At 48.3% G+C, this 27,373-nt stretch overlaps 1 protein-coding gene across 4 annotated transcripts in view; it reads right to left on the bottom strand.

The window, feature by feature from the left end:
* The window catches only part of SH3PXD2A (SH3 and PX domains 2A), a 242,693-nt gene that overhangs the window by 196,489 nt on the left and 18,831 nt on the right, over positions 1-27,373 (bottom strand). The window contains exon 2 of one of the 4 annotated variants that reach the window (XM_086680775.1): positions 18,437-18,530. The exons of the other annotated variants lie outside the window; for them this stretch is intronic. The gene's annotated coding sequence lies outside the window, so the exon portion shown is untranslated. The remainder of the gene's footprint in view (positions 1-18,436; positions 18,531-27,373) is intronic. 4 annotated transcript variants of the gene reach the window in all.

A 27,373-nucleotide genomic window follows, 5' to 3' on the forward strand; every position in this document is an offset into this window, starting at 1 on the left:
GCTCAGAACAACCCAGCAATGGACACATGCTGTGTCCCCGTCTATTTAACACACTCAGTATGTCCCTCCCAGCAGCAAGGGCAGCAAACATCTTCCCCAGCAACCCTGGAGTTCTCTCAGTCCTCAGGGCACACTGAAATAAAGATTGACTGGTAGATCTACTGGGTGAAAATCCAGGGGGTTTGAAGCACCAAAGAGGTCACTAGCAGCAAATTTTGCCCCAACCCCAGAAGCAAATTCCCAGTGGCCAAGGGTAGAACACAAACATATCTGGCTCCGTGCAAGCATCTTTGCCAACCTAAAACCCAGTCGGCAAAATCAAGTTCAATAGCCTGTGGCCACTTGGCTAAAGTTTCTGAGCACTCTCAGGGTCTGGCCCTATTAAAATTCCAACCCCTCCTCTAGGGTGGGTGCTTGTTCTTGGAGTGGGGAGGATGGTGATGCTGCAGATTTGGGGGAACAACCACAACCTGGAAGCCCGGACTCGGAGGGTGACCCCTGCCCCAGCATGCACATGTACACATTGACCACTGGGTTAATGACCAGGTGGTAGAACCTTTCCAGTCCTCAGACCACCCTACTCCAAGCTCCCTCTGGACCTCATGTTTATGGACCGGTCACAGTAAATGCAGCTGCAGCCACCCAGGAAGGCTCTGGGAGGGGTGGGGCATGTGCTAGGAGGGGCATGTGCTCCTCCCAGAACTACCCATCCACCAGCCACCAAAACACAGACACTGCCACTGCAGGCGTGCACTAAATGGCCCTCATCTTGGATAAAGGGCTTTTCAAAGGGGTTTGGAGAGAAGACAGTCAGCAGGCTCCTGTACCATATAAAACAACTTCAAGAGTGTTTTGTGGGTATCCATCATACTCAGTGTGGGTGCCTGCTATTGTCAGCACGGATCATGGGCCTTGACTGTATTTAGCTTGGAGGGCAGTGGGTAGGCAAGAAGGTCTGGAAAAAGCCTCCATATTGCTTGTGCCTCCACTTACTACTCTGCAAGAAGGGGATAGCAGTAGTTACCTCACCTTTGGGCAGTTGTGAGGATTCAGTGAGCTAATCCTGTATCTCCCCATAAGAATGGAAGCTCCCAAAGGCTGATTATGGTATACTAATGCTCAGCATGGTATTTTATGCCAAAGAGGTGCTCACTTAGTGTCCCTTAAGTAAGTCAAGGGACAAAACAATCAGCAAATGTTGACTGAGTGCTTACCTAGTACGTGGTTTTGTGCCAAGCTAAAAATGAGGCAAAGTCCCTGACCTCCAGGCTCTTACAGCTCAGCCAGACAAATCAAGTAGGGAAACAGTGCGCAATGGAGTCATGGGGTACCAAAAAGTGAGGCTCAGAAAGGACCAAAGGTTGGCACCACGGAGGAGGAAGACAGCCTTGAAAGCATTTGAAGGAATTAAATGTTAGCGCCAACATTGCTCTGCTGTGTGGGCTTGGGCAAGTGCCGTAACTTCTCTGAGTCAGGTAAGTGTGGTTTATAATGGGAACTTCTCATCAAATGTGACGATGGACATGAGGTGCTCAGCACAGGGCCTGGCACATGGCAATCACCCAACCAACATTAGCTATTTAGACACCCAGGAAGAGAGAGAGAGAGAGCACGAACCAACTTCTTTCCCTTTGCCATGAGACATGGATCAGGACACCAGGAATTGGAAAAGGAAGTGGGAAACAGGGATGCAAATGGACAAGGGCGAATGCGCGCGCGCGCGCGCGCGCGCACACACACACACACACACACACACACACACACACACACAGAGCAGTGGCGGAACCAGCACTGGCCTGGGAAAGCAGAAAGCGCCAACATTAACTGCTGCCTGGAGCCAGGAAAACAATGGCCATCCTAAGGAGCACCCGCTGAAAGGACGGGCGAGCTGTGGCAGGCCTCTCTGGGTCAGAGGCTTTTTTTCTTCTTTATTTCATATTTCCTGCAGGGAAAATGAGTGTCTAAAGCAGGAGCTCCCAGGATTTACAAACCCTACACGGACCTTAAAAAAAGGGTTCAGCTGTCCAAGCTCTGTCTATATAATTCCGTTTTTATGACCCTTTTTCTTAGATTGGTTTCACTGGGAAGAACGCTAATTGCCACGCTCACTTTATAGAGCACTTACTGCTCTACAGGCATTCTAGGCCTAGCATTCTAGGCCTTGCTGAGCACTTTAGTCAGATTATCTCACTGAATCCTTACGATCAGGGAGGCGAGTGTTGTTATCATCTTCAGCCCACAAATGAAGACACCTAGAGAAGTAACTGGTCTACCTAGCTTATACTGGCAGCAGGCCATGAAGCTCAGCTTCCAATGTGCCACTGATGACACAGTCAGATGTCATCCTCTTCAATAACTACAGAAGACTTGCTGGAACAAGCCAGAGTCCCTGTCGCAAGGGTTTGTCCTCATGGTTCAATGCTCTGTCAAGGGGTTACTTCATGTGTGGATGATCTATCAGTCAGCACTGAGGTCACCCATGCACCAGGCTGGTAAGGAGGCCTGCGTGGGGACCAGCACTCTATCTTGCATGATCTGAGTTACTCTAAGTAACTCAGATGAAAAGTTCTTACTCTCTCTGAGCCTCATTCTCCATCCATAAAACAGGGGTGCTAATAACTGCTTCCCTGTGAAGATTAATGAGAACAGAAGAACCACCAACCAGTGCTTGGGATCCCATAGCTGCTCAGTAAATGTGATCTCCCTTTTCCATCTCCTCCTTCATAGTGCCTGGCATGGTCTTTTGCGCTTAGAATTTTAGCCTCTTCCCTAGAAGTTTCTGGAGGCACCAGTTAGCCCGGGTCTTGAAAGGAACCCACTTTGGGTTTCTAGAGCCCTGGGCGTGGTCCCTACTACATGCTCTCCAGAGTCCCTGAGGGCCCATGGTCGAACCTTTGTACCTTCCTCCCTCCAACTGTGCCACCACCCTCTGGTCCCAAGCCAGCTCTGATCAGAGCAGACAGGTCTGACCACCTTGCAACAGCAGGTGCTCCAATGGAGAGGTAGCAATAGGCAGTGAACATCTTGGCTCATGCCCAGGAGCCCAGAAACGGTGGCAGTACGCCCAGACCAGGGGGAGAAGGCTCACCCTACTATGAAAACTGAGAAAAACTCTAGATGTGTGTTGTCATTCGGGAGCTAGAGTCCTGGAAACCTTAAAAAAATGTTTCCTCTCCTGATCCAAAAAAAGGGTCATCCTCCTGGGCTTTCACGGGGTTTGGATGTAGCCCAGTGGGTCCAGAAAAGGATGAGAAATGAGGATTCTCACTCCACACACTCTCAAGTCAATGACTGACCTGGGCCCGCTGACCTGGACACACACATCCTGCGAGCGTGCCCCACTCCCTCGTCACACCCTGGAGAACAAGGCAAAGGTTAACACACACAGCTTGGTTTCCTCTTCCTGGGAAACAGAGCAGCTGGGCAAGGCCAGAGGCCAGTGGCCTCCTCCACACACAGTGCACAGGGGAAATGACCCCAGTGTTTCCTCCCCACCATCTGACACACTCACACCTTCCTTTCTGCTGTGCTCAGCAAAGCTCAACTTTTGACACAGGGCACATAGCTGTTATTAGGAATTTTGTTAAAAGGGACAGAGGGGAACAGAGTGGAACAATTGTTTTCGAAAGCATTTTGGCAATCTCTATCCCAAACTTACATTGCCCTTGACTGAGTAATTTCACCTCTAATAATTTATCCACACAAGTGTGTGTATGCATGGGTGTGCACATGTGTGTGTGTGGTATGTGTGTTGTGTTTATATATATAAAGATGCTTATGGCAGCACTGGTTGCAAAAATAAAGAAAAAATAAGGAATACTGAATGTCTAGTGATTTTATAAGTGGTCAAATAAATTACGATTCACACGCCAATTCAAGAGAAGGTGGATCTTTCTGGGTCATTTTGGTAAAAATGTCCACAGTACACTGAGAAAAGAAAACAAAAGAGATTACAAAACAGTACATATGCAATATGATTAGATTTATTTGGGGAGATGGGTGTATGGGGGGGTTTGTGTGAGTGCACATACAGGTACATTTGAAAAGTCTAGAAAAAAAATACAACAAACTGATAAGTAGTTATTTGGGTTAAGAAAAGAGAAATGGAATAATTTCACTTTATACATTTCTATCTTGTTTTATTTCTTCTGGACATGTATGCCTTTCATAATTTAAAGCAAAATTTCCATCTTATAAAATAATTGTGTCTTAGCTAATGTCGGCTCCTAAATATTCTGCTAACATCCAGCATTTGCTCCTTCTTGGGGGGGCAGCAGGGGACTTCAGTTCAATGTTGAGCCCTTGAAGCCAAGGTCTGCACCCTGTGCACACATACAATCCCCTCCAAGTGCTTTAAAAACACTGCCTCCCAGGCCTTATCCCACATCATTTAAATCAGAATCTTAGAAGGTGGGATGGACACTGGTAGTTTTTGGAGTTCCCCAGGTGACTCTACTGGTTGTTACAGGTTGACAACCACTAAGGGGAACCAGTACCAAAAATACCAACGAGCTAGCTGAAAGAAATACTCATTAAACAGAAAGCAACATGATGGTATAATTTGTACTATGAACAGTCAGCTCTGCCTTCAAGAGCACTAGTGAGAGAGTTTGTAGTCAGTGATTTTTCTGAAAGTTCCACTGACAATTTTGGAATTCACCAGCTCAAATGGGGAAAAGAAAACAAGGGGCTCATTTGTTCTGAGCTATGGCTGTGTTTCGCTTTCTTTGGCAGCCAGTGACCATCCTCCCCTCCGCAGAACCTACAGCAGTGCCTGAGGGGTCAGAGCCCAGCCCTTCTCGGCTCTAGGAGAAACAGCTGACAGAATTAGAGGTGCTGAACCCAGAAAAAGTATTTAAGGGACATACGACAGCTGGTTTCATATATTTAAACAACTACGAATATGGGAGGTTCAACTCCATTTGTACCCAAAGGAAGGTGGTGGGTGATGAGTGCAAATTATAGGAAAGCAGGTCCTTCCTAATGTCAGGAAGAACCTTCCAGCCAGAGTGGCCCCAGGATGGAAGGGGCTGTCTTAGGAAGGAATGGGATGATTCCTTCTGTGTCAGGAGATGACTGAACTCCTATCTGTGACATTGCTGGAAAATCCCTTCCCACTCAGCCCTCCACCCTCCCACTGTATGAGGCCAGAAACTCAAATTTTTAGCAAAATACACTAGGAATGCAGCTCCTTTAATAAAAAGTTTTCCGCTCTCAACAAATTTGGCCTGAGCACCAGCCGAGTGCCAGGCTCTGCCCTAGGTGCTTGACGTACAAGCAGTGAGCCAGTCTGTCTTCATGGAGCTTGCATGGGGAACATCAGGTACACATATAATCATTTCTGATGGTCCAATAAAATGGAGTACAGTCACAAGAGGGGAAGTGGCTACTTTAGACACATGGTCAGGGAAGGCCTTTCTCAGGAGTGGATGTTTGTGTTGAGACCAGAATGCAAAGAGCAAAGCACTGCCCACCAACTGGTGAGGTGGGTGGGACCTCAGTGTGACGCAATCCAAAATTGGAAGGGAACCCACCCTCCCCTCATATACAAAAGTTAACTCAAAATGAATCAAATACGTCCATGTGAGCAGTAAAACTGTAAAAGTCTTAAAATATAGGTGCAAATCTTCATGACCTCGGACTAGCCAACGGTTTCTAATATATGACACCAAAACAGCAATCAAGTAAATTGGACTTCATCAAGATTTAAAAGTTTTGTCCTTCAAAGGACAGCAGCAACAAAGTGAAAAGACAATCTACAGAACAGGATAAAATATTTGCAAACCATATATCTGCTAAGGGCCTTGTATCTGGAGCATATAAAGAACTCTTTTTTTTTTTCTTTATTTTTTCTTTTTTTTCTTTTTTCTTTTATTTATTTATTTTTTAATGTTTATTCATTTTTGAGACAGAGAGAGACAGAGCATGAACAGGGGAAGGTCAGAGAGAGAGGGAGACACAGAATCTGAAACAGGCTCCAGGCTCTGAGCTGTCAGCACAGAGCCCGACGCGGGGCTTGAACTCACGGACCGCGAGATCATGACCTGAGCCGAAGTCGGACACCCAACCGACTGAGCCACCCAGGCGCCCCTAATTTTTCTTTAATGTTTATTCATTTTTGAGAGATAGAGACAGAGTACGAGTGGGGGAGGGGCAGAGAGAGAGGAGGAGACACAGAATCCAAAGCAGGCTCCAGGCTCTGAGCTGCCAGCACAGGGCCCAATGCAGGGCTCGAACCCATGAACTGTGAGATCATGACCTGAGCCGAAGTCGGACGCTCAACCGACTGAGCCACCCAGGCGCCCCAAAGAACTCTTACAACTCAATAACCCAACTTAAAAATGGGCAAAGGATCTGAGTAGAGTTTTCTCCAAAGAAGATATACAAATGGCCAATAAGCACAAGAAGAGATGGTCAACATCATCGGCCATCAGGAAAATGTAAATCAAAACCACGGTGAATTACCAATTCATATCTACCTAGGATGGCTATAATCAGACAGACAAGAGAATAATAAGTGTTGACGAGGATGTAGAGAAATTGTAACTGCCACACACCGCTGGTGGGAATATCAAATAGTGTCATTACTGTGGAAAACAGTCTGGCAGTTCCTCGAACGGTTAAACACAGAGTCACCATATGGCCCAGCAATTCTACTCCAGGGTATCTGCTTAGGGGAAATGAAACTCATATCCACATAAAAACTTGTATGCAGACGTTCACAGCGGCATTGTATTATAAAATATTATATATTAGGGGCGCTCCTGGGTGGCTCAGTCAAACATCTGACTTCGTCTCAGGTCATGATCTCCCGGTCTGTGAGTTCAAGCTCCGCGTCGGGCTCTGTGCTGACAGCTCAGTGCCCGGAGCCTGCTTCAAAGATTCTGTGTCTCCCTCTCTTTCTCTGCCTCTCCCCCACTCATGCTCTGTCTCTTCAAAAATAAACATAAAATATATATATTATATAATAACCAGAAAGTGAAAACAACCCAAATGTCTGCGAACTGACGAACAGGTAAATAAAATGATGTGGTACAGTCATACAAGGGAACATTACTCAGTTATAAAAAGGAAGGTACTGACACAGGCTACAACACGGCCGAACCTTGAAAACATTATGCTAAGTGAAAGAAGCGGACACAAAAGGCCACGTTCTATATGATCCCATTCCTATGCAATGCCCAGAAGAGGCAAATGTATAGAGACAGTAAGAGATTAGTGGTTGCCCAAGGCTGTGAGCGGTGGCATTAGGGGAAATAGGAAGTGACTGCTAAGAAATAGGGTTACTTTTTAAGAGGATGAAAATGTTCTAAAATTGACAGTGGTGATGGCTGCACATTATTTGTGGATCTACTAAAAACCGTTGAACTGTATGCTTTAAATTGGTGAATTGCATGGTATATGAATTATATCTCAATAAAGCTGTTTTTAAAAACGGTAGAGGGGCACCTGGGTGGCTCAGTCGGTTAAGCCTCCGACTCTTGATTTCAGCTCGGGTCACGATCTCACAGTCATGAGATCTAGCCCCGTGTCAGGTTCCGCTAGGGGTGTGGAGCCTGCTTGAGATTCTCTCTCTCCCTCTCTCTGTGTCCTTCCCCCACTGTCACACACTCCCTCTCAAAAAAAATTAAAAACAAAATAATAAAACACACACACAAAAACAACACAACGCTGTTTAAAAAAAAAAAATTAGAAAGGAAAAGATGTCGCTCTTGGTTAAGAAATTCTTGCCAGACAGGCTCCATCTCTCCATTCTCTCAGTGTGTCTAATTCCTTCAAGGACTAGTTGGGACCCGCTGCCTCCTAGAAGCCTCCCTGGACTGCCTCAGCCCTGATGTTCCCTCTGCCTCTTCATCTGGTACCCAGCAAGCTTGTGTAGGTAGGGGTCATGTCACGTCCTTTAGTCTTGAAGAAAACTAATCCTGGGCCTCTGATCTCCACATTACAGATCACCAACACTGGCACATAGTAGGTGTGCCTGGCTTAAAACGTACCTCGTTTCTCAGGCTCGGTAAGAAGAAACAGGTTCTCTTTCACAGATGACTGGAAAGAACTGACGCCAGAAACATCTTGCTCTCTTTGCCTAGAGAGTTCGCTGGCCCCGGCAGAGCCTGGCATGTGGTAAAACTTTCCCAATCAAGCAGCAAAACTGGGAATACCATCAGCTCCTGTTCGGCTTCCAGGATAGAGAAACTGCTCTTAAAACCTGCTAACCCCACTCTGATGTTGAAAGCGTCCACAGGAGAGTCATTGCAGAACTCGGTGAGATCTGCTCCCCTTCTCTGGAAACGTGTTTCTCTGTCTATTCACAGTCCTGACCTTGGAGTTTGGTCCAACCTCCTTCCATCTGGTCCCACCCACCCCTTGCCCCCCAATCCAGGCCTATTAGCCTCTCTGCCCAGGCAGGGTCTTTTCCCCTTTTCCCCAAACCCTTAGGAGTACATAATAGCTACAGCACCCACTTCAGTACCAAAGACCCAGGTTGCCAATTGCACGTGTATCCATTCCTCCAAGCCATTCCCAGAACTGTCCTCGACTGGGTCATAATCCCCTTGAAAGTAAGTATTTTATCCTGACTTCCCTCGTTTTCCCTAAATATCTCAGGATACTGGGCACATGGTAGATCCTCAATAAAGACTTGTCACTTTCATCTGATAAACTTCAGTTCCGTCCAGTAAAGAAGTTGAGAGCTGACCATGTGCTGAGCTCTGCACTGGATCAAATACAATGCAGTCCCGGCCTCAGGGGAGCTCCCAGACTCGTGAGAAAAAGCGGTACTAGTGGGTAATTTGCTATAGAAGCTAGATTGAGAGATGTGCACGATCACGGGGGCACTCAGAGCAGGGGCGCCAAGCTGAGATGATTTCCTGAAGGTGGTGGTGCTGGAGGTGAGGCGAAGGGTGAAAGATGTGGAAGGTAAGCTGGGTGACAAGGTGAGGATGGCCGAGGTGGAGGGTGTGGTAAAGCAGAAGAACAGGCATAGACGAAGGCCGGTGGGGGAGGGGGGCAGGCAACAGCCTGACCTCCGTGTAGAGCCAGGAGTAACTGGGGTGGCCGGTGCCTGAAGCCTAAGGCAGTGAGCACCAGGAGGTGAGCCTGTGGCTCTGAGGCTCGAGGGAATGACGAAGGCTGAGGAGAGCAGGAAAGGAGGGGGGCAGAGAAGCAGAGGTCACAGCCAAAGTGTTTCTCAGGTGGGCAACCTGGAGTGGTTTGGGGCTGGAGAGGGAGGGAAGAAGGGGCCCGGAGAAGATCTAAGAAGGAAGAGATGAGGGTGAAGAAGCCCAGAAGGAGCAGAAGGGGGCCTGGGAGAGGAGGGGCATGAAGGTGAGGTCAGGCTGGTCATGAGAGAACGAGGGTAGGGAAAGGCATGGGGTCCAGTAAGGGGAGAGGGGACATTTGGAGGCTGAGAAATCTCCAGACATCTCCAGGGGACGCCAGATGGGCCACAGTCAGGATGCAGTGGAATGACTGAAACAGATCTCAGGGCTGAGAGCGGGGGGACCCCAGTTCCTGGCAGTGCACGGGGTGCTGTGCTGCTCGCTGCCGGGCAGAGCAAAGAACGGCTGACACGTAGAGACATTCATTGCAGACGAGGTGTAAGCAACTTTTGGAAAAGGAGAGGGACCAAGCACTAGAAGGCCGAGGCTTTGTTTTATGCTCAAATCACTCCCCCGGTCCGGATCTGAGAGCAAACCTTATAAACCTCCCCTCCCTCCCCCAAACTTGGCTCAGAATCCAGAGCCATTTGAAACGAGGGAGGGGAGTACAGGTCACATCTTCTGGGCCCCTAACCCGCTTCTCCCTGCCCCTTCCTGCTGCAAGGCCAGAGGAGACCCTCTTCCCTGCCACAGCCAACTCCAGGATGTCATTTGCTCCTAGGTCCCCTCAGGGAGGAGGAGGAGGGACCTGCCAAGCTGGCTGGAGAAGAGCCGTGCACAGCGCCCAGGGAAGCCTGCCAGAGGCTGCATCTGGCGCGGCTTCCCGCACCGATTCCCCATCTGGCCCAGGCTTGGAGGTGAGACGAGAAACATACAGCCGGCCTCCTCCCCCAGCGCCCCCCAAAGTCACGTCATCCAGGCATTCCCTGGGGGAGGGTGGCCCCCTCCCTCTGACCTCAGCCTGTTTCACTTGGCCAGAGCCCACCTCCAGGGAGCAGGCCCCCTCCCCACATCTTCACTCACACCCAGGCCCATGCAGGGAGAGGCGTGAGCTATAGATTCCAGCCCTCCCAGGCCACACACCAGAGCCCCAAATCAGGGCCCGCCCCTCTTAGCCCTGTCTTCTGAGATGCCAGCTGGGCTTCAGAGGGGGGCTGGGAGGTTGGGGTGTTCAGCCAGACACCGCAGCCCCCATCTTCCACCCTATGCGTGGACTCTCCCTCCAGCTTTAACCAAGGGGTCAGGGCCCGGGGAGAAAAGACAGGGAAGCCCAATGTGTGGTGTCCAACGGATGCCGGTATCAGATGCTAGCTTTGCCTCTTATTTGGTGTAAGATTTTGCACAAATTATCTAATTCCTCTGAGCCTCCATTTCCTCGCCTATAAACTGAGCAAACTGCTTTGGACGGTCTGAGTGAGGATTAAATGGGAAGATGCCTGCAAAGTGCTCAGCACGGGCCTGGCCGGCAGCAAACACCCAACGTGCGGCAGTTCGTTCCTTTAATTTGCTGGCTTCCCTCTGTGGTATTGCCAAAGGGTGCAGTCCTGCCTCCACAACCGCCCTTGGCCGGCTCTGAGTACGAGTGGTAAATCTATTATTATTTTATTACTGATTTCATCCTCCTTATTTATTTTTATAGTTATTTACTCTGGGTAGGAGACAAGTGAACTTTTCTGTTGACTATATCTATATGCACAAAAGCAACTTCAGTGAATTTATTTTGAATATACTCTCTAATGGGGTGCTTCCCATGCAGATGTAACCCCCAGTGGCCCAAGCCCCGCCCCAGAAATTCTGGAGCTCTCATGCATCTGCATACACACACGTATTATTCCCTGGCATCCTGCCATGCACCCCACTCCCCCGAACACAGAAGCAGCGGGTCCAACACCAAGCCCCTTGCCCAGCCATTCGATCACATGCTCTCTGCCCTGATGTACTGCTCAGCATTGGGATGGAGTGGAGAGCCTCACTACCACACCTGTTAACAGTGAGCACACCAGGAAGCTCAGAGCAAACCCAGGGCAGCCCCTTGGTGGGGGGCAGAGAGACTCACTGCCAACGCACAACCCTGGTAGAAACTGATCTAAATGCCAAGCCCTGTTAGAGACCGTCCCACCTCCGCAGGGAACAACCCTTTAAGCCCAGAGTCATGAGTTGAACCACCCAACAGAAAAATTTTAAATGGGCATTTACCAAAAAAGAAAGACAAATGGCCAATCCATCCATGAACATATACCCAACCCCATCTGTAAATGAAAAAAGAAATTAGAGCTTTAAGACATTATTTTTTTTTTAGCTGAATGGCAAAACATTCAAGTGTGGGGAGTCCCAGTACTGATGAAGCTATGAGGAGCAGATATGACTCATATGCTGTAGGAGGAGCCTGAATTCTTCTAGGAGGGCCATTTGCCAATGTATATTGAAATGAGAAATGCAACCTCTATGACCCACCAACTCCCCTGCCAGAAATGTATCCTAGGGATAAACTCACAAAAGTGTGTTAAGTTGTATGTTCAGGGCAGTATCCATCAAACTGTTCCAGGATATCCTCGGAATTAAATTCTTTGCAACCACCCCAAGAGCAAGAGCATCTAGGTTGGCCCATAGGAACTTGGTTGAATCAAGGGAGAAGAACAAGGTGCAGAAGAATCCATCCTTTTTTGCATAAATACTCTTAAGGCAGTGCTGGCTTTGTCTAGGAAGGTGCCATTCCTGTACCCTGGCTTTTAGCCATCTGGTTTTAACCCCTTCCCTCAAAGGGCTGGGATCCTGGTGCTGGTTGCCCAACTCACAGAGCACCACAAGTTTCATGGCACCTGAGGAAGGGACAGAAGCCATCCTAGCAAACTCCAAGCAGGCTCTCTGCTGGAGGCGGCCACACATACATGAGCTCCGGGAAAAACACAGACACAAACCCTGTGCACAGGCGCGAGGAGTGCCTCCATTTTATACAAGACGATGCTAAGGTTCTGAGAGGGTAAGGGACTCACCTAAGGTCACACAGCCAGGATGTGGTAGCCTTGGATTCCAACCTCTGTGTTCTTTCCAGCTTGTGGCACAGCCTTGGGCCTTATATTATACCTCCCTGACTCCTGGAAAGCTGAGGGAGCCTGGGAAGCCCAGGGGAAAGGGAGGCAGAGAGGAACCCGCAGGGGAGGCTGAGCTGAGGGAAGGAGGTAGTGGAGGCAGGTCTCCGCTGGGACAGCCAAGCAAGGCCAGTCAGCGTGCCAAGGCCTCACTCACTACCGAAGTGATGAGAAAAGACATGTCACTACCTACACCCCAATGCCCCCATCCAAGAGTGCTCCCTCATGCTGTCCTCTGCCAGCTGGTGGCCACTGCCCAGCCTCTCGGAAGAAACTCACAGGCTTGTCAGGCTATTCTGAAAGCTTGAAACCTTGTGGAATATGCCCGATGTGGCACTCTCCTTGGCGACCTCTCACCCGTTGACCCTCCAGGACCACATGCCCTCGTCCTTCTGCAGAATCCTGCAGAGGACAGAGGAAACATCCAGTTTCTCTGAGTGCTGAGGGGAGAGAGGGCAAGCGTGGAGTTTGGTTCTGTCAGTGGCTGTGACCAACTTCTCTCACCCCTTTGGGCCTCAGTTTCCTCGTCTTTAAAATGTGAAGACAAGTTAAAGGGCAGGGTGGGGATATAGCCACAGGCATCGCCCTCCACTTTTAACATTCTCTGTTTTCTGGGCTTTCCCATGGCTGGGGGAGGTTTAATGGAGGAAAGCTGTGGCAGGCCAGAGCTCAGCCCTGGCTGCCGGCAACCCTAGCTTCTCACATACATACAGGCTGGTCAGCTGGGAGGGGGAGGTGATTTAAACTCAGAGGCTGGGCTTTGTGTCTAGCTCAGTCACCGTGGGCTCTGTGACTTTGGGCCTACAAGCGCTCAGGTTCTGGAGGAGGTCTGGGGTATCAAGCAAACATTCAGCAAGGCTGAGAACAGGCTGCTAGTAGGGGGACCGCCACTCTGTCCCCACCCCCAGGCCCTGACAATATCCCCTCAACGTGAATGGAAGTCTCAACAGAGGAACTGAGGGAACAAGAGCAATGTTCTCTGAATTTCAACCACAATTGGAAAGGACCAGTGTTGGCCAACCAGAGAACAAGAGAACCAGACTCTCAGAACCAAAGAGGAACCTAAAAGGTCACTGAGCCCTGCCCCATGCTTGCATATATCCAGTGGTGATGGGGAGGTCACAGGAAAGGCAATTCATTCAATCTCTGGGCATCTGACCATCAGAACATTCTTCCTTATGTTGATCTGAATCTACTTCCTGCGCACCCCTGCCCATACCCACTAGCTCTGCCCCTGGGCCACAGAGAACAGAGCAAACTCTCCTAAAGGAGGGCATTTCACACCCACTCTCCCAGTGCTTCCTCTGCTCCAGGCTAGCCTTCCTACTTCCCCCTGCTGCTACCTGTGACCAGTCCTGGGTCTCCCACCATCCAGGCTGCCTTCCTGGTACCCTGCTCGGACACAGTGTGCACCGGAGCCTGCCCTACCCTTCCAGGTGCAGACGGGCCGGCCGACAGCATAGAGGGAAGTAGGCTCCGCCCACCTCCCCTCCCTCTAAACTTCCTACACCCTGAACATCTGTGAGCGTGTTCTAAGAAATGTGAACTCTGTGGATGCATGCCCGCGGTGTGTGGAGAGTGCCTCATACTGCTGACTTCCACTGAGCTGCCCCACAACCCAAACCCAGACACCTCACACTCCTGCTTCCATGAAAACCAACCTCCTGCTGCCTGAACTTGAACCACTGATTTCTTGGATAAAAACCCATTATACTGATGCCTACTCAAGTCCAGTCTTCAAGGTAGTTTTGGAAGTTGGCTTGTTGTCTGAAGCACCCTCTCTCCTTCCTCCTGTGTCACCTATAAATGTGAGCAGGATGACATCAAAAATTCCAAGTCATTGACAAACATTTTTGGTCAGGGTCAGAGAACAGAGCCCTGTGGCACACGCCTAGAGACTTTTCTTCGGGTCAACACTGACATGCTTAGCTTATTTCTGTATGGAGAACAACAGTGCTCCTGGGTAAATCACAGTTGCATATAACACTTCTATTTTTCAAAGTATAAGAGGAGCTCTCGATACAAGAGAATCATAAAGTTTTTTCACAAAACAAGAAATCCTCTTGTAGATTAAACAAATCATAAACTGACCTGTTTTGCACACCTAGAGTTTCATGAAATCCAGCTAATAAAGAGGCCTACATTTGCTCGGGGCTCACCACGTGCTAGACTCCTGGCTGGGCATTTCAGGCATAAAGGCACATCAGTGATATTGTCACTCCCATTTGGCAAGTAAGGGCACCTTGGGTCCCAGAGGTCACATGACTTGCCTACGGTCACAGATAGAAACCCAGATGCAAGGCCAGGTATGTTGAACTCCAACCATGCTGCCTCTCAGGTGTTTTTAAAGAAGGCTCTACTTGGTGATGTACTTTCTGGGGGCTGAGCCCAGAGCTCAATCCCAGGCTGCCGGTGGGCTCCCAAGATCCTCCCTGTAATTAGACCAGAAACACAGCTGACCTTGGGAAATAGATAGAAGACCCAGGATTTTGGTGGAATTGGCCCCCAGTCCCAGGATCTCTTCCTCTAGTGAGCACAATTCCTGCCGGGGCCCCAGCCACTTTTTGGAACCCAGCAGCAACTCAGGCCCACTTCTGTCCAGAGTCTACCCACAAAGCAGGCCCTGCCCCGAAGTTCAGGAGACAGGGGCATACCTACATCCCACCCTAACTACCTATCAAATGATATCACAATAAGAATAGGGAGCTGCCTTCATGGGGTTGTGGCAAAGATCCCAAAACACCTGGCTCCCTCCCACCACTGAGCCTTTGCCAAATGCTGCTCCTTCTGCCTGGAATACCCTTCTCTCTCCTTCCAAATCTGCTGAGCTGCCTCCTGTTCATGCTTCAGAGCATCCTGTTCCTTTCCAGGCGGTTCCTGATTTCAGGCCGATAGCTACAGGCCACCCTCGTTAATGCCGGTTGTCCCAGCCAGTCTGTAAGTATCTCCTCTCCAGGAATAGAATTGTTTTGATTCACTCAGGAACCTGCAGCACCTGACATGGAGCTTGGCACCCAGTGGGTCCTTTTCATTGCATGAATGAAAGAAGATCACTTGAGAAAGAGGACATTGGCAGGCTTTTCACAAAGCCAGCACAGCTGATCCAGCGCAAGGGGCTTGCATGGTCACCATTGGGTAACCAGGAGATGCTGCTCAGAGGAGGCTGGGGGGCAGGAGGTAGGGAGAAGCGGAGAGTGCAGAAGTGACCAAGGGATGAATCCTGTTCCTTCCAAAGATGTCCTGTGGCTAATCTGTCATCCTGACAGGTCCACACCCATTGCAGATGACCACATCTAATGAATTACCCAGGGGGCTGCGGGTGGAGGAGGGGCAGGAAGGGGGCATCATCTCCCTAGAACCAAGGAAACTTGGCCCTCAGCAGCTACTATATGTCATCAGCTGTATCATGAAAGTGATGGCTTTGGGGCAGTGGCAAATGAAGCCTGGGCCACTCACTCACTTACTGAGGGGAGGGGCGGACAGAATGCCTGCAGTTCCTTGGGCCCTCATCTTCTGCTTCCCCCAGTCCAGAATGCTCACTGCTTCCTATCTCCCTTCTCACCTCTTACCCCCCTTCAAGGCCCTTCCCTCCTGACCACTCTACTAAAATGGAGCCTCTATGGTGGGAGTGGGCAAAGACAATGTGCTTTGGAATTAGACATGTGAGTTCCAGCCCAGCTTCACCACCTATACATAAGCTGCGTGGTGCTGGGCAAGCAACATAACCAATCTGAGCCTCAGTCCTGTATTTGTAAAATGAACCTCACAGAGTTGCTATGAAAACTGAAAGGGGTCATGGATACAAAGCCTGTAGCATAGAGCCTGGCACACAGATTTTCTGGTACCTAATTCTGCGGGACCTGAGAATTATCTTTCCACACGAGGAAGTGTTCTCTTTAATCCTAAACTGTGAGGTTTTTGAGGGTCACCTCTGCATAGTCCTTGGAGAGAGAGGGCAGTGTGGAAAAGCATGGGCCCAGGACTGAATTCTAGGTCTAGGTCTGTCACACACTGTCTCATGTGACCGTGGGCAAATATTCCTGTGCCCACTGGAGCCTCTGTTTTCTCGTCTGTAAAATGCAGATAACAAGAGTGGATGGTAACAGTCCTGTGTTGTAGAGGGTCTGGTGTGAGGCTTAAGTGAAGGCTTATGCGTACAGAGTTTTTGCACAGTCCCTGGCAAAGAATTCAACACATGCTAGAGACCATGGTCACCACCCTGGCTGGGCCCCGCAGAGTGCACAAGGGCACTAGCAATTCTTTGGGGAGTGAGGGAAGGCAGTCTTCCTAACAAGATGCTACAGACCTCTGTTTCTCCATTTGGAGTAAGACGGGAGCAGCCAGGCTGATACCTCCTCACCTAGGTAGTCACAGTAAGTAGCGAGGGGAAGTTAGTGCTAAGGACAGAGAGCTAGCGAGGTAGGGACAGCACCAGGTCCCAAGTCCGCTGAAGGAACAAGAGGCCATTCTCCACACCTGGGAGTTCTTCCTGATGATTCATGGACAACATTCTCAGGTCTAAGAACAACATTCTCACGTTGCAAGTCCGGTGAGCGATTTTACTGCCACTCCTCAAACGAGCTTCCCCCAGCTCATTAAAGCCGGCAGGCCAGCAGCTCAGAACTTGGTCAGCTTTGAAGCATCGCCCTCCCTGGGGGGAGGCCCTGAGATAACCCAGCCTAACATTTTAATAAAAGCAAGATGATTCCTGGTCTCCAATTAAAGTCAGGCTGCCTGGCCTTCCAGCTTTCCCAGCTTCGAGAGCTCAACCTGGCCAAGAGAGGTAGGTTGGAGAAGCCAGAATGCATCTCATCACTCAGATATTCCACTTCAGGGGCAGGGGGCCCCTTCCGGGCTGAGAGGCTGCCCGGAGCCCAAGGGCAGGGCCACTGCTGCAGCCACTGGGCTATTCAATGCAAGTGTCTATCTTCATTTAAGGCAGAGGATGAAGTGTCTCTTCCTGCGACTCTGCCTGTTGGGTCTTGTGAGAACAAAGAGTGTTTCTGCCCTGCACTTCCTCACCCGTCCCCAGCTCCCCACCAGCCCAAGTCACAGTTGGACCGTTGCTTGGGTGAGCCATGCATATACCCGTGCATTAATTTACTTCCCAGGTGAAGGGTGCCGTCACAGCATCTGCCGCCGCATATGGAATACACACGCACTTTCTTTCCTCAGTGGTGCAGTCACCCGTTACAGCTCATGCTGTCTAGATAGTTCTTCCCCCTTTTGAAGTCTCCACCACATCTTTTGCCCACTGAGTGGGAAGTTCCATGCTGCCGGGTTCTTATTTTCTTAACACAGTGGAAATATTTGGCCTTTTCCATAATATTTAGCTCTCTTGATACAATACATAGACAGTACTTTTTTTCTTATGTTGTGTTTTCAAGGAACTGTTTATTTAATGGCGATCTGTAGGATACCACACATGGCTATGGGCAGCCAGCCCTGTAGGTGGGGGTAGGGGGAGAGCAGAGGAACCATCTAGAATGCTGTGCTCCCAACCCACTTCTGGGACACACACAGGCAACCAGTCTTCTCTAAAGGGCATAATTTATTATGCCTCTTTTAAGTTAAAGAGGGTCTCCGGGTTACTCTCCCAAGAACCCCCATCCCGAAAAGCAATAAATGAGACTAAAATGAACACATGTGAGGGTAAGAAGGTAATGCCACTTTTAAAAGGAAGGATTGTTTGTTTTTTTAAATAGGTCTGGTTCTAGCCTTTGAAGATGATGGATTAACATGTAATCCTGTGTCAGCCCCCCAACAAGTATTTACTGAGCACCTGCTAAGTGCAAAGCTCCGTGGAGGAAGGCAGGGGAGGGTGGAGAGGGGGGACAGACCCCACCAAGAAGAAAGACAAGGAAGGCCCTCATTGCTGCCCTCCCAGAGCTCACAGTGGAATTGGAGAAGTCAAGCAAACAGGTAACATGAATCTAACATAGGACCTCAAGCCACGTTTATGCCATGCTGGAACGAGGCAAGGTGTAGGACTTCAGTAACAGTCCATCCCACAGCATAGGTGTCATGGAATAGTTATGATTCATTAGCAGTTGAACAGTTCAAGCCAAAATTTGGATAGTATTACATTGGATGCTTTTTCCTATAATTATCCCCAGCAAACAAGCCCAACTTATTTCCGTTTGCCAACAAGGCTACAGGCCACAATTTAAACAGAGCTAAATCCCAAACCTGGCTTCTGTGATGGGCGTAACATCCGGGGAAGGTCTGCAGCCCCAGCCCCAACTGCAGATGCAGGTGAAGTAATGCCTTTCAAGGGCCATTCCTGGAGTAAAACACAAGAATGGCCAGTGAGGGTTCGAGGCTTGAGCAAAGGGGGGAAAACAAGATAAGAGGGGCTTACTTCAGATTAAGTTGAAAAACAAAGGAGGTTTAGTTTTGAAAAGCTAGCTGAGTTCTTAAGATAATGAAGGAAGGTTTTAGGTTTCCAGTCCCATTAGTGAGAACTGGGTAGGGAATTATAAAAAGAACTTTCATTCCAGTCAAGGAAGCCAGGCCAGGAAGGAATAATACAAAGACATTAATATTCACTGTCTTCCAGCTTAGGTTGGACGGGTCCTTGGAGAGAAGCGTCAACAGCCTCGAAGGTCCTCTCCGGAAGGGATAAAGGGAAATGACTAAGACTTCTGGATAATACCAAGTGTTGATGAGGGTGGTAGAAGGATGAGAACCCTGGTTCATTGCTGGTAGGTGTATAAACGGTATAGATGTTCTGGAAGCAATATGGTAGTATTTGCTTAAACTCAGTCTGTGTGTGCCTACCCTGTGCTCTAGCAATCCCACTCCTGGGTACACACGCTGGGGAAGTGTCTGTCATTTGTAAGGGCTGCAGCAATGCCTGCACTGGGGAGTGTTGGAGGCAACCTCAGTGTCCATTAAGAGGGGAAGCAAATAAGTAACATGTGGTAGAGGCAAGCACGGAACACTAGGCAGCAGTCAGAAGCAATACAGCAGAGGCATACAACAATGGAAACAGATCTCATAATCATAGTATGGAGTAAAAAGGGAATTTATCAAATAAAATCAACGGCACAATACACATGTAGATTACAAACCACAGACACAACCAACACAACCTATTTTCTAAGGATACACGGGTTTATATTAAACAGGCTGGATGGATGTATAAGGGGGAAAAAAGATAGGAGTGGGGATTAGGGATGAAGGAGAAAAATAAAAATAAAACAGGAGATGGGCTTTGCAATAGCGATAATATGTCACAAATTGAAAAATATGATGAAATTAACTTGCTACACCTGGAATCTGAAAAACTAGCATGGGATGTACTCTTTGGGGAGGGAAAGGACACAGACAGGGCAAGATCAGCAAACACTGATGGAGTGTAACACTCAAGGTCCACCACAGCCCTGGTCTTAAGGAGCTTGTCATCTAGTAAGTTGCCTGGGACTCAAGAAGAGGACCCTGGCTATCCTCTCCTCATCCCGCATGTCTGGGACGGTGCCTCACACATGCCTGCTCAATTAACCTTGCCAAACAAACACATACACCAATAATTATTACAAGGTAGGAGTGGAGGAAGCCTGTCTGCCTCCGATGGGTCTGGAAGGCCCTTTATAAGACACATCTGAGATGAGCCGTGAGGGGTTTTAACACGTGAGGAACATGTCCCAGGCAGTAAAAACTGCCAGGGAAAAGGTGCAGAGAGAGACGCTGAGTGACCCAAAGGTGATTGCTCTGGTCCAGGCTGTCTGCAGTGCCCTGCAGAAGCCCATCTAGGCTGCCACATGGCCTGGGATTGTTGTGATGGGGAGAGGGGTGCAAAGTGGAGATGACAACCTAATGGACCCACGAGACTGGGCGGAAGCAGGCGCTGGGCACTCACCCCCCAGCACTGGGCTCATCTTCAGAAGCTCTTGGAAAGCTTTGAAAAAGACATGAACTTTGGGTCCCACTCCCATGCCAAGCTCACTGAATATGGAATCAGCCTCCAGGCTTAGGGCAGGCGAGCCCTAAGGAGGGATTTCATCGCCAGCTTCCCAGCAGATGTGGAAACCACCCATCAACAGAACACACAATACAAATGAACATCAGGGGGAGGAGAAGTCAAAAGTCACTCCTGGGTTTTGACTCTAGCGACTCGAAAAAATGGTAGTGCTGTTAATTTAAATACCAGGGAGTCAGGGAGTAGAGGAAAGTGGGGAGGGAGGGAGGAACTGCCCTTAGTGAGAAGATGCTGGCTGGCTGGGGACAGAAGTTCCTGCTAGAGACACAAGTCTGCCCAGTGGTCAGAGATTAAGTGGAAAAGAAGGTCCAGAACCAGAGCTCAGAGAGAAGAAATGGAAGCACAAAGATGGGTTATTGGACAGAGCTTGGGAAAACATCTTTGGGAAGTAGGAAAGGGTTGTCGAAGGAGGTAACAGAGATGATAAGAAGTAGCGGAAAACCAGCACAGACAAGCACCAGGGAGCCAAATTTCCCCTTGTAGCTGCAGTGGAATCACATCCTTCTGGTGCTAACTTCACTCTCTGGGTCCATCCTCCTGACTACAAATCCCCTAGTGAGGCTGCAGGTTACAGAGGCTTAATCTTGGAGCATAACGGAGTAGGTCTTGAAAGCAGCCACACAGCTAGCACCCCATCCTCCCGTTACACTGCAGGTGGACTGGTCTGGACGCCAGACACCGACACTGACTTGTCTTTTATTTCTCTTTTATGCCAGTTTGGTGGTTCTCATGCTACACAGATTCGCGTACAAAGCGCCCTTGACACTGAACTGGATGGGCAATTTAAGAGACGTTCCAAGGTAATTTTGACCCTCCTTGCTGAGTTGAGAACCTGAGCCACACGTCAGCCGAGGCTGCACCGCACTGGCATCGCCTCCCAACTGGTCTTCCAGGTTTCTCCCGTCTCTGGAGTCTAATCGATCCGTTGCACCTCGTGTGGGGCTGCATCTTTAAACACACCCTGGGTCATGTCAAGCAACACCTCCAGGGCCTCCACGTGCTTGCAGGGAAGTCTGAACTCGCAGCAGGACATTCCAGCCCTGTACCTCAGCCCAGCTTTACTCATACCCCAGTCTCTCCCCATGCCCCAAGTTCCCACACTGGGGCTCCTCTCTGCTCCCCATCAGCTGTCACCTGCTCTATCGCTGCCTCCCCAGGGAGACCTTGTCTTTCCCTCCTTCCTCCTTTAGTACCCCAAGGATTAAGAGCACAAGCCCGGAAGACAAGGGTGCCTAGCTCTGACTCCCGCCCCACCAATCGCGGGTTCTAACACCCTGGCTAAGACTCTTTCTTCTTTGGTTTGATGGGGATGAGTTAATATCTACTTCACACAGTGGTTGTAGGGACTAAATGAGACAGTTTTCAAAAAGCACTCAACAGTGCCAGGCACATAGTAAGCCATCCATTAAAACAGACAAACACATGCTCACGGGTGCATACACATGCACATTCACTCATGCACACATCTGCTTTTGTATCTCCACAGAGAATTCACATCATACTATTTAGCCACCCATGTGGGGGCCTCTCTCTTACCCTGTGGTTCTACAAGGACAAGGACTCAGTCTTGGTGTTAATCCCCACTACCCCATCCAGTCCTTCCATCCCACTGAAGCCCTAATTTCCTAGCAGAGGCTAATTTGTCAAGCAATATGGAGCCACTGAGGGTTTTTTTTTTTTAATAATTTTTTTTAATGTTTATTTTTGACACACAGAGAGAGAGGCAGCATGAGCAGGGCAGGGGCAGAGAGAGGAGGAGACACAGAATCTGAAGCAGGCTCCAGGCTCTGAGCTCTCAGCGCAGAGCCTGATGCGGGGCTCAAACCCACGAACCGTGAGATCACGATCTGAGCCTAAGTCGGACTGAGCCACCCAGACATCCCGCCACTGAGGGTTTTTAAACAAGAAAGTGACCCAACCAAAGCAATACCAAGAGATGTTAACTGTGGCACGGGCCAGGATGATTAGGAGTTGGGACTATAAGCCATTTGGGAGCTCCTAGGGTCCAGGGCTGAAGGCCTGGGCTGGAATGGTGGCTGAAGTAGTGTGAAGAAAGCCAGGTGCAGCAGCAGTGAGGTCTACTCCAAAGGAAGCAACCAGAACCCTCTTGACGCTACAGTCTTCCTAATGTACAATAAACTCCACCAAGGCATTGAACAGGTAAGCTCCATTCCCAGTTGGGGCTCACTCAAAGGGTGAATTTGCATCTAATTACCACCTCTGCTATGTCAAGGGTCACTCAATCAAATTCTGTGCTGTAATCAAACCTACGCTCAGATGCTCCTGCCTTTTTTGAAACCTTTCCAAATTCAGAATTAGGCCAGACGTCTGTAACAAAGAACCAAGACACCTGGTCCTGAGCTGTCTTTTTATATTTTTAATTTTTACTAAGTTACTTTTTAAATTTTGAAATTGTGTTATTGTGTTTTTACTTGGAAAATTTTTAGGGGATGTCTGGGTGGCTTAGTCGGCTAAGCGTCTGACTTCAGTTCAGGTCATATCATGGTTCATGAGTTTGAGACCCGCGTCGGGCTCTGTGCTGACAGCTCAGGGCCTGGAGCCTTCCAATAGCATTTGCTCACTTCATGTCTCTGTGTCACATTTTGGTAATTCTCACAATATTTTAAACTTTTCATTATTATTATTATTATATTATTATTATTATTAAATTTGTTATGTGATATTATCTGTGATCAGTGATTATGCTCGCTAAAAGCTTGGATGATGTTTAGCATTTTTTAGCAATATTTTTAAATTAAGGTACATACATTGGTTTTTTTTTTTTTAGACATAATGCTATTGCACACTTAATAGACTACAATATAATGTCAATGTAACTTTTACACGCACTGGAAAACCCAAACATTCATTTGACTCACTTTATTGAGATCTTTGCTTATTGCTGTGGTCTGGAACCAAACCTACAATATCTCCAAGGTTCGCCTGTAAAAGTTATGTGAATGTGGTCTCTCTCTGAAAATATCTTATTGTACTGTACTCACCCTTCTTCTCATGATGTGAGATGAGAAAATGCTTACATGGTGAGATGAAGTGAGGTGAATGAGGTACTCATTGTGACGTGATGTTACAATACTTACTGACCTTCTGATCTTATGTCGGAAGGAGGATCATCTCCATCTCCTACAGTTAACTTCAAGTAACTGAATCCACAGCAAGAGAAACTCCAGGTAAGGAAAGACTCCTGCATACCATACTTCTTTATCTATCCTCTTCTCCTGTATTTGTGTTATTCCAAATTTCCAGTCGAAATTCACAGAATATTCCAGGTCTCTGGAATATCTCATCCCAGGCACATAGTAGGACCTTGTTTCCTCTCGACAACTTGAAGCTGGGTGTGACCAGATTTTTTGGCCAGTAAAATGTGTTGCTTGCAGATGTATTTTTTTTTTAAACTGAAGTATATAATCCATATACCATTAAATTCACCATTTGAAAGTGTATAATTCAGTATTTTTAGTACATTCGCAGAGTTATGTGACCATCGCCACTACCTACTTGCTGAATACCTTCATCATCCCAAAAAGAAACTGCATAACCATTAGCAGTCACATCTCATTCCCCTTTACCCCCAACCTCTGGAGACTACTGATCTACTTTCTGTTTCTCTGGATTTGTCTGCTCTGGGCATTTCATATTAGTAGAATCACACACTACGTGGTCTCTTGTGTCTGGCTTCTTTCAATTAGCATACTGTTTTCCAGGTTCATCCACGCTGAAGTACGAATTAGTGCTCCATTCCTTTTTGTGGCTTAATAATGTTCCACGGAGAGAAGTATTCAATTGCCACTGGGGTGTCTGGGTGGCTCAGTCGGTTAAGCATCCACCTCTTGATTTCAGCTTGGGTCATGATCTCATGGCTCATGGGTTCAAGCCCTGCCTTGGGCTCTGCACTGATGATGCGGAGCCTGCTTGGGATTCTCTCTTCCTCTCTCTCTGCCCCTCCGCTGCATTCACTCTCTCACTCTCAAAATAAAAATATACTTAAATAATAATAATGATAATAATAATAGCCACTGCCAGACACTGCTGCACTCCCTTTCCCTGCCCGAGAGACTGTGCAAACACTCTGAAGCCTTTGTCAGCCTCAGACCCGAATTGCCTACAATGAGCAGAGATCCCTATTCCTTCCAAAGGACAGGGAGTATAAGCAAGAAATAAAACTTCAGGGCTGTTTGTTCTGGTAGCGTAACCCATCCCGTCCTGACCGTTATGCCAATTTTCACTCTTATAAATACACAGCAATAAAAATCCTCGCACATGTCTTTCTGTGTGCATTTGGGAGAGTTTCTCTAGACCCTGAGTCTAGGGTATCCACCTAGCAGTGGAACTACTAGGTCACAGGATATGCACACTTTCAACTTTATTAAATTACTAAACTTAGTAATTTAAATATTGCTAAATTCTTTTCCCAAGTGGTTGAACCAAGTAACAATTCCACCAGCAGCATAACCGCGTTCCCACTTCCCCATAGTCTAACCAACACTTGGTATTGTTAAGACTTTTCATCCCGTACTTTCCAACGGGGAAGCACGTAATCTCTTGAACAAAACCACTAACTACACTCAAGGGTATAGAATATACCAAATATTATGCTTAGAAAGTCCTTTATGTTGCATTTTTTGTTTTTAAATATTATTTTAGCCTGATACCCAACCAAAGGTTGGAAAAAAATGCAAGATAATAACAATATTCTTGAATTGATTCCACAAACATCAGGAATCCACGAGGGCCTTCATTGTAAACATCACTTCTCATTGTAAGGATTTAGATACAGATGGAATAGGAGAATGGATTAAATGTGGACTGACCTACCCGACATAAACCCCAGATTCTCTTACCCATCAATGTCTCTTCAATAATTTATCCTCCAAAAATAGTAGCCGCAATTCCCAAAAAAATGTATATGCATGTTTAGGGCAGCACTGTTTACAATAGCAAAAAAGAAAAAAAAAGTTGGACACAACCCAAATGTTCCTTAATGGGGGATAGGTTTTAGAAATTATAATTTCTTGCTATCTGCATGGGAACTGCATTGAAGGTAAGATGATACATTTCCATACGGTTTAGGAGAGTTTCAGGTGTGATTTTATTACTTGCAGCTCAACACCCCCTCACAGACTCACCAGTTGTGCAGTGGTCCAGCTCTAGCTAGAGGAGACAAACACAATCTGGCTCCACATGCAGAACCCTCCTCCAGAGCACTCTGGCAACTTCCCCATCAGCTGTCCCCAAGAGAGAAGTCCCATGACCCTGCTTCTCGAGGGAAGAAGCTGACCAGGAACCCGGCAACTTTCACCAGAACTTGGTAAGGGGGCTGGGGAGTTAGTCAACATTAAAAACAAATAAAGATTCTTTTATCCTCTCTCCCCATCCCCTCCCGGAAAGAGAGTCTCTGGGGGACTCTGGGATCAGTAAAGGCTTTGCACAGTTTCCACCCTTCCCCCAAGTCACTGACCAGGCCAGAGGAAGTAACGGGAATAAACCACAAGCAAGTTCAACATTTTCCTACAAGACCCAGCCTCAGCCAGTTTCAAGGTGCTATGGCAGGGAGAAAATCCACATGCTACACAGGGTGGGGAGAGGAAATGCTCCAGTGGAAGCTGCACTCAGGACCATGGGCCAGCCCTGCCAAGGCCACTGTGAGGGTTTATGCCCAGGGCTCCTCAGCCACCACGGGGAATGAACCAAGCTCGCCCTACAAGCCATCCAAAGGGCTGATAGTGGATGAACCTTGAAACCATTATGCTAGTGAAAGATGCCCATCACCAAAGACCACACGGAACAGGCAAATCCACAAGGAGAGAAAATAAATTTGTGGTTTCTGAGGGCTGGGGACCAACTGGAGGAGGGAGGTTTGTAGGTGATGGCTAAAGAATTCTTGCTTTTGGCGGTCACGAAAATGTTCTGAAATTGACTGTGGTGGTGGTTGCACAACCCTATGAATATGCTGAAAGCCACTAAATTATACACTTTAAATGGGTCAGTTGTATGGTATGAGAATTTTATCTCAATAAAGCTGTCCCCAAAAGGGAGGGGGGCTAACAGCACCAATGGGGTGCTGTCTGCCACCATCACCCAGGGAGCTCAGCCAGGACGCCAAGCTCCCACTGTTGCCTGTGATGTTGCCATTAATACCGCTTCTATAACTGCCACCAACTCTAGGAATGTGTGCTACTTTTATTATCTTCATTTTACAGATGAGGCAACTGAGGCCTGGGAGATTAAATAATTCCCCCAAAGTCACATGGCTTGTAGGGGCTCTGACTCACCTGTAACTACTGTAGTATTCCACATCCTAATCCAAGTCAGCAGAGAGCCAAACACATCCACAAGGGTTAACACCGTATTAGATAACACCTCATACCAACAGCGTTGGGGCTGGGAAGTTATCAGATAATGGCTTTTGAAAATTTGTGCTGCTCAGGCTGCCTTGCATGAGTCCACCTGCTTCCCGGGGTCCACCCTGGCTGATGCTGGGGATATGCGGGTGGGGCAGAGGTGGCCCTTTAAGGTTCTCTGCTGGCTGGAACTATCTGCTTCCCAAGAGCTGATTGGAGTCATGCAGCTGGTTGGGTACAAGGGGGCCCTCTCCCACCCACTCAGGGACCAAAGAATATTGAGCCCTGTGAGTAAATCCCAAATGTCCCCCACACAGACTCACATCTGGGACTGCAGATTCCGTGGGATTTCCCACTGTACTGACGTGAGCTCTCGTGGATGAGAACGGCCAGACAATCCCAGTGGCCCCACTGCCTCTGTCTGCCAAGAACTCGCACTGACGAAATCATTCGCACTGACGAATATCTTCTATTCCTTCCAGGAATCCAGCCCCTGCCCATCCCTGCTAGAGGGTAAATCACGTAACAGATAACACTGACAGGTTTGCAATGCCCCATATGTCCACACATCTGGATGTGTAACCTCCTTACTGCAAACAGGAGGGAGACTGGCTCTTGAGGGATTAAATGTAGGTGTAAGTTTCCTTATCTGAGTACACTTTCCACAGCACCCTGTCTCTGAGGCCCAGGGGAGTGACCTCAGGGACTTCTCTCGCTTCCTCCATCCTTCCCTGGTTTTTTGCCAGACCTCCTCCATCTCCACTCTGCTGCGGCCACAACAACTTG

This window comes from Puma concolor, chromosome D2, assembly GCF_028749965.1.
Source record: "Puma concolor isolate L17-30 chromosome D2, mPumCon1.1.hap2, whole genome shotgun sequence".
Lineage (NCBI taxonomy): Eukaryota > Metazoa > Chordata > Mammalia > Carnivora > Felidae > Puma > Puma concolor.